The sequence below is a fragment of the Trachypithecus francoisi genome, unplaced genomic scaffold (genome assembly GCF_009764315.1).
Source record: "Trachypithecus francoisi isolate TF-2019V2 unplaced genomic scaffold, Tfra_2.0 Lachesis_group19, whole genome shotgun sequence".
NCBI classification, from domain to species: Eukaryota; Metazoa; Chordata; class Mammalia; order Primates; family Cercopithecidae; genus Trachypithecus; species Trachypithecus francoisi.
In genome coordinates, this window is record NW_022681464.1 from 11,640,546 (window position 1) to 11,648,904 (window position 8,359).

At 34.2% G+C, this 8,359-nt stretch overlaps 1 pseudogene; it reads right to left on the bottom strand.

Annotated features, from left to right (window-relative positions):
• Nucleotides 1–3,732: 3,732 nt before the first annotated feature.
• On the bottom strand, nucleotides 3,733–3,851 carry LOC117064261 (annotated as a pseudogene).
• Nucleotides 3,852–8,359: the final 4,508 nt, after the last annotated feature.

An 8,359-nucleotide genomic window follows, 5' to 3' on the forward strand; every position in this document is an offset into this window, starting at 1 on the left:
TGTTTTTCCTTAGACTCTTCTAACGTCTAATATTTCCTCAATCTTTCCTTGTCTTTCTTGGTCTTGACAGTTTTGAAGAATACTAATTGGTTATTTTGTAGAATGTTCTTCAATTTGAGTTTATCTGGTGTGTTTTTCATGACTGGAATGAGATATTTTTGGCAACAACATCAAAGAAATGATATGCCTTTCTTGGTGCATGGTGCCAAGGAATTCATGATGTCAACATGTCATTACTAGCGATGTTAACCTTGTTCATTTGGTTAAAGTAGTGTTTTTCTGGGTTTCTCCACTGTAAACTACTCTCTTTTGCTTTGTAGTTAATACATATCTTGAGGAAGATATTTTGAAACTTTGTAAAATCTATTTCTCTTTAAACTTTCACCCACTAAAGTTTGCATCTATCAGTGGATCTTGTCTGCAACAGTTTTCACTATACTCTTTGCCTAATGATAATTATTTCCCTTTTGGCCTTTTAGACAAACAAATGAATCAAAAAGGATCTGTTGTTTTATGAACATTTAGAGAGTTAGAGTGCTGTTGAGCATATTTTCTCACATTTATTGGCTACTAGTATTTTGTTTGAATTGTCTATTACTCTACTTATTATTTTCTTCTGTTTGATATCATCTGTTTCTAATTGATTTGTTGAAGCTCTTTATATATTGTAGATTCTAATGTTTTGTCATATAGGTGTAGTTGTAAATACATTTCCCTTGCATGTATTTTGCATTTGTAATCATTTATGCTTTCTTTTTTGGACATAATTATACTATGTAGTAAATTATGGAAAATTTTGCTTTATATTCTATAACTTTTAAAATCTAGTTTTTATAAATCCATTTCTAGCTGAGGTTTTAGTCTATATTTCCTCTTTTAAAAATTTTCACATATAGATGTTTGATCTATCTGGAATTTATTCTTATTTATTCGTATATATGGTGTGAGGTAAGAATAAAATCATATTTTCTCATTTTTCCTATTTGATTAGGAATTGCATTATTTATTTCACTGAATTAGAAAACCATTCTTGTCATATATGAAAACCCACATACATGTGTCCCTTCTATGGGTCTCCACTTGGTTTTAATGCTTGGTTTTACTCCTGAGTGTTTATAACACAGTATTTTAATCTAGACAACATTATTGTAAGTCTTGATAGCCTAGGAAGTCTTGCTTCTTGCTTTCCTGCACTAGAAAAATTTCTTAACCTACTATATTAGAATCAGTTGCTTGATTTCCACAAGAAATCAATTCACAATTACTTTTGGTATGTGTCAAATTTATAGATTAATTTAGTGAAAGTAGATTTTGCAAGTCTTTCCATTTTTGAACGTGGTATAGCTCTTCATTCACACAGGTATTCTTTTGTCAGAACAAATACTTTCTCTTTATGTTAAATGTTATAGAACTTTTTTTGTACTACTCTAAAGAGGCCCATTTCTATGTCACTTAAATTCAACATACATTTTTTATGCATGTCCAAATGCATAAGCAAGGTATTTTAAAGTCAGTATTTCAACCATAATATTAAAAAAATCTGAAGAATCATGAGATGCTTTATGAAGGGTCTTCAGTATATAGCTCTTCCTTCTGGGGATTTTTTTTTCTCTAAATTTTAATGACTTGGAGAGGATAATGACCTATTCAAAAAGTTTTATTTTTTTTTAAAGTAAATTGTATCTCTACTTAACTTGAGTTTATAAATTGTTATGCAATCCAGCTCCAGCTATCATTATTTAAAGATACTGAGTTTGGGAAAACAATCACCAGAGATCATATGAAGACTTCAAGAGATGGCAGGTAATGGATTCCTGATGATTTTATAATTGTAAACAGCCCATCTGAGTCTATTTGTCTCTCTTTTGTAAAAATTGTTCAGATCTCCATGAATGAATGAACTTGTATAGAAAGGTACAGGCATATTTTAAAGATATTGCAGATTTTATTCCAAACCACTGTAATAAAGTGAATATCGCAATAAAGAATGTCACAAATTTTTTGTTTCCCTGTGCATATAAAAGTTATGTGAATACTATACTGTAGTCTATTGAGTGTGAAATAACATTATGTCTAAAAATATACATAACAATTAAAATATTTTATTGCCAAAATATGCTGACACAGAGACATAAAGTGAGCACATGTTGTTGGAAAAAATGACACCGATAGATTTGCTTGATGCAGGGTTGCCACAGACTTTCAATTTGTAAAAAAAATTGCACTGGCTGCAAAGTGCAATAAAACAAGATAATGCCTGTATTTCTGAAATGAGGGCATTTTGCATGAGGACATGACCTTTAAAAGCAAGAAACCTATTTGACCTTCTATAACTAACATTTCCAATAAATTAGTTAGAAATAGCATACCATATGAGCAAATTACAATGGGAACAAATTGACAAATAGACACCGTTTTGAGAAAAAGGTCAATATAAATCTAATGTAAACATACAGGACATGGAAAATTATCAGGATAATCTTCAAAGTGAGTAGCTGTAATAGAACATTACTTCTAGAAATGGTCTTAAAGACTGAGTAGTCCAGTCCTCTCTTTTCTCAAATAAATAAAATGAGGTCCTGAGAGGACACACAACTTACTTAGTAACAATAACAAACAGGTACTTTTTCTCCTTGGCATTTTTTTTTCTTTCTGATTCTTAATTGTGGAAAGACTCTATCATCCTTATAAATGAAATGGGCCTGTCTTTATTCACACTGCAATGTGTGACAATTGGTAAAAGTATGTCTGACAAGACTAAGCAGAGAGGTGAGAGAGTTTGGGACATACTGGGATTGGGAACTACTGTATAGTAAGTCCATTTCAGAAATAGAAACAAGCAAGCATTCATATGTGGGATTCTATAGTTCCAAAAACTTAGGGACAGTAGGTGTTGTTTTTGCTTCAAAGTAGATAATCTAAATCCCAGAAATGTAAATACTAGTCAGACTGTGGGGAGTTCATGAGGCAAGGAACATTTGGATTCTAAGAAAATCAGCAAAGAGGAATGTATAAAACAATAAAAACTCATTATATCATATAATATGTATAGGGTTGAATCTTCTTATCCTTAACCCAAACTGTTCATTATCTGCCCCAGCTTTTTTAAGTCCTGGTTTTTATAAGCACATGAGACTTCACTTCAAATTAACTAAACAAATACTGAGTACCTGTTTTGTATGGTAACTCCATTAAGAGTTGTAGCTTTTCCAAAGATATTCAAACTATGTGTCTGTTTTCCAGGACATTAAATGTAATGGAGAAGACAGATATACAAAAATCTGTGACATAGAACAAAGCTGACCTAGACCTATCCTCCACACTAATTCACATTTATCACATATTTATTTTCATTTTAATTTTTAATTTTTTTCTTAAAAGTGGAGTTTCACTACGTCACCCAGGCTGGAATGCAGCAACACGATCATTGCTCAGTGCAGGCTTGAACTCCTAGGTTCAAATAATTCTCCTGTTTTAGCCTCCTGAGTAGCTGGGATTAGAGCCTTAAACCACCACACCTGGCTCATCATACACTGAATGCATAGGAGTTCCAGAAAATTTTGTATTTTAGAGAATGGATACAAAATTACCTAGATAATATGATGTCAATTACCATCAGTGCTACTTAAAGAATATTTAATGGTTTGCAGTGATTGTTTTAAATTAATAAATTATAGGAATTTCTCTGCAAAAAAAAAAAAAAAAAAAAACTTTTTTTGTTGTTTATATTTAAGCCTACAGCACTTGATGTTTTCAGGCAGTCTCCCATCCAAGCCCTAACCAGGCTCAACCCTGCTTAACTTCTGAGATCAAATGAGATCAGGTGGGTTCAGGGTGGTATGACCATAGGTCACCCTAAATTTTCTATAGCAGTCGTGTAACTGTTACAACAGAAAGGTACTTAAGTGTTTTTTTCTTCTCTTCAGGGCAGCAAGAATCCACACTGTTAATATGTTTGAAATTGATGACTTTAGAAGTAAATGTTTGAATGTTACTCTCATTTTTATTAAAAGGATAGAAGTATTACATGTTCAAGATTTTAAGACACATCTTTACAGAGATACATATTAAAGCGAAATTTGCTCCATTTCTATTCTTTATCCAATTCAAATTAATACATTTACACTTTAACACAGTATAATCTAGAGTTATTGAAAACCTAATTATGAAAGAAACCTTCAAAGTATTACAAAATACAAAAGATCACATCATATCAGAAAATATTCTCAGAATGATTGCATATATAATGCCTGCTTAAATATGAACATAGGAATTCATGTTCCTAATTCATATATACAAATATTTTGATATATTTGACTGTATTAAAATGAAAATTGTTTCCAGGGATACTACAGATGGAAAGTTTATATTTGGAATGTATATGAAAGAGGAAGTGTTAGTACAGACTCTACACAGAAATTCTGAAAATGAATAGTAAATCATAACACAATCTAAGTAGCTAAAGGTTATGGATAGGCAATTCTCAGGATAGAGATATTACTGTCAATAATTATATAAGAAAATAATAACCATACTTGTACTGAACACAATTCATATTAAAATAAGATAAATAATTGTATTGTTCATTTGGTAAAAGAATTAAAAGTCTGGTAATGTCAATTCTTGTCAAGAATCTGGAGTAATGAGAACTTTCATGTATTTTCTGTTGGAATATACATAGAACCAACCTATTTAAAGATCGCGTTGCCAATATTTAGTAACAATAGAACAATGCCCTTCCACTTATAGAGCAGCTATAAAGTCTCTGCATGATATCCCTGCTTATAATAATGACCTGAAAAAAACTATCAGGTACCTTCCCTGTTAATGACTCCCAAGCAGTTGTCTACAAGATCAGGTTTGAAAATATACATTTGTGATAAGAATAGAACACAGAGATCACTAATTAGGATATAGAGACTTTGTGGCCACCATAAATAAACTGTGTAGAAATGTCTGCACATAGGCATGAAATGTTTATCCTAGCAATGTTTGTAGTAACAAAACAGAACAAAACACAAATTTAAAATAATTTAATGTCTAAGGAGATAGCATGAAATACTTGATTGAATTCATATGAAGATTTAAAATTAATGACCTATTGTACCCTATAAACCTATCAACCTGCATACATTGCTAAACATAATGTTTAGTGAGAAATCCAGGTGCGAAGTACCATTTTATGAAAAAATCCACAGAAATCAATGTTATGTACTCTAAGAATACACACACACACACAGAGTTCTATGTTTTTTTCATATACATCTAAACATACCCACATACATACAGGCATTCAAAATAAAAAGCAGAATGAATAGAATACTATTTGTAGGTGAAATTATTTTAGCACAGCAGTTTTTTCTTGAAAAGCAGGAGGATTTTATCATATATATAATATTTTTTTCTAAAAATATATATCTAAAACAAGCATAACAACTGTTAATATGTATTGGAGCTTATGTCATTTATGACTTTTTTTCTACTTTTGACAAACTTCATAAATAAGAAATAGCAACAAATGTCTATGTGAAAAATATTACTAAGTGCTACAAAAGCACAAAGGAAAGCATTACATTTTGGCTAAGAGAAAACAAAAGGTTTATGGAACTAGTGATACTCACTTTAGATGATGGTTGATACATAAAATTTCAGTAGACAGACAAGAGGAAGGTCATTCCAAGCAGAGGCAATATTTGATTTGTGTAGAGAAATAATATTTAGAAGCTATTTAAAGAGTTTGAAGGACATATTAGAAATGCATTTAGGAAAATGCTGCTTGAGAGACATTTTTTTTTTTTTTTTTTTTTTTTTTGAGACGGAGTCTTGCTCTGCCACCCAGGCTGGAGTGCCGTGGCCGGCTCTCAGCTCACTGCAAGCTCCGCCTCCCGGGTTCACGCCATTCTCCTGTCTCAGCCTCCCGAGTAGCTGGGACTACACGCGCCCGCCTCGTCGCCCGGCTAGTTTTTTTTGTATTTTTTAGTAGAGACGGGGTTTCACCGTATTAGCCAGGATGGTCTCGATCTCCTGACCACGTGATCCGCCCATCTCGGCCTCCCAAAGTGCTGGGATTACAGGCTTGAGCCACCGCGCCCGGCCTTGAGAGACATTTTTAGGAATTCAGGAATAAGACAGAGGTAAAGAAGAAAAGAATTGAGTCAAAGTCAAATGTTGATGAAATATAAAGCAGAATGGAGACTGTCAGCAATACATTGGATTTAAACAGATGAGTAGAGAAAGTCAGTGTAGTTTTATTAGAATTACAAGTTCAGGAAAGTGCAGGAAGACAGGGAAGTGGCAGCAAATAGTCCAGGCTAGTTTGGAAATGTTTATTGGAGGAAGAAAACACATATGTAAAAGTAACTTAGCTCAGTGCTTTGGGATGCAGAGACGGAAGGATTGCTTGAGGCCAGGAGCCCAAGACTAACCTGGGCAACATAGTAAGACCCCTGACTCCACAAGAAAACAAAAGCAAAAACAATTATCCAAGTGTGGTGGTGTGTGCCTGCAATCCCAGCTACTTGGGAGGCTGAAGTCAGAAGATCGCTTGATCCCAAGTGTTCGAGGTTGTAGGGGAGCTGTGATCAGACCACGGAACTCTAGCTTGGGCAAGAGAGAAAGATCCCATCTCTTAAAAAATAAAGGAAAGCAAGGAAAGAATACGAGGAAGGAAAGAATAAAAGGAAGGAAGGAAGGAGGAAGGAAGGAAGGAAGGAAGGAAGGAAGGAAGGAAGGAGGAAGGAAGGAAGGAGGGAGGGAGGGAGGGAGGGAGGGAGGGAGGGAGGGAGGGGGGAGGGAGGGAGGGGGGAGGGAGGGAGGGAGGGAGGGAGGGAGGAGGGAGGGAGGGAGGGAGGGAGGGAGGGAGGGAGGGGAAAGCAAAAGTAACTTATTGGTGGTGTTGTGTCTTTTGTTTTAAGCATATAGGATACTTGAGCACTTTTCTAGTCAGAGTAATGGGAATAAAAAAATTATAAGGCCAGATCCTGGAGGAACTGGAGGAGATGCAAAATATTGCTATCCAGAACAGAGCTGGAAGAGTTATCTTTGGTTAGCAGAAGACAGTGTTTTGTTTTTGTTTTTGATTTTTTAAAAATAAATAAAACAGAAGAAGGACAACAGGTTATAGAGATTACCAGACAGAAAGAACACTACAAGGCTCATTAGAGAAGAGTCTTGATCTTTGTAGTAAAAGGAGAAAATAAGAGCAGAGATCGTGTTGCCAGCTTGGAGAGGGTAGAAATTGTTTGGGAAACATGCTACAGGAACTGAAATCAGCCACTGAATGGGGATGTAAAGACTCCTGTCATACAACTCCATCCCTGCTGCTTGGTCCAGAGTTAGTAGTATCCTCTGCTGACATTTTTTAGTGGTTTGTGGTAGCCCATAATGCATATTTTATAACTTTTTAAACCTATTTTTCTTTCTAGAATGTTCATCTATATGTACCAGGAACATAGTAAGTGCTTAATAAATGCTTCTAAATTGGATGAGCAAGACATTACATTAGTCAGTTCATAACTTACACTTAAATTCTCTATGCCTGATCCAGACAGAGCTATGAATTAAAACAAACTCCCTGGGAAAGTTATTAAAGATGAACAACAACCTGAGCAGATACACTGCTAGCATTCCCTTTTTAAAGAGGAATGCCATGAGGTATTTCCAAATGTCTGTCTGGAAAATGGACTAAGTCACCACCTAACAACTGTGTGACTTTGCAGAAGTTGCTTTACCTCTGTATAAAAGAAGTGGTATGCTCATCATGAGAACAGTTTCTTATAGTCCCTGCTCATAAATTGTTAGCCATTTTGCTATTATTAGAAATGATTTTATACCCTTATGCTCCATCCATCAGATGTACTATAAAGTCATTGAGGACTTCCTATTGTCATATGAGATGTGCCTTTAAGTGAAGGTAGTCAGCATTGCATATTATCAGTGGATAGCTAGGAGGAAAATTCTCGATACTTTGGCATTAAATTTATATGTATATTCAACTAGTGACTTGGATTAGGATAAATCCCCTCACTCTCAATAAGCTTTGTAGCACTGCATTTTAAAAAGCTTACATGATGTACAGAATACCCGTTTGTGAAAGTTTATGTGCAATTTTAGGCAAAAGAATTAAACATTAGAGGAAAACTATAACAGTAAGCTAAAAATACCCTGGACAGCTAAATTGAATATTTACTAGATGGATGTACCAGGCTTAGCAAAATTAAATTTTAAAACTGTGCCTATAACAAAACTATGATAAAAGTAAGAATTCATGCTTAGAAGGGAAAAAAAAGAATGAAAAATGGGTGACGATGCAGCCTAGCAGGGGGATTCTTAATTCATATTTCCTTTTATGCACATTGTT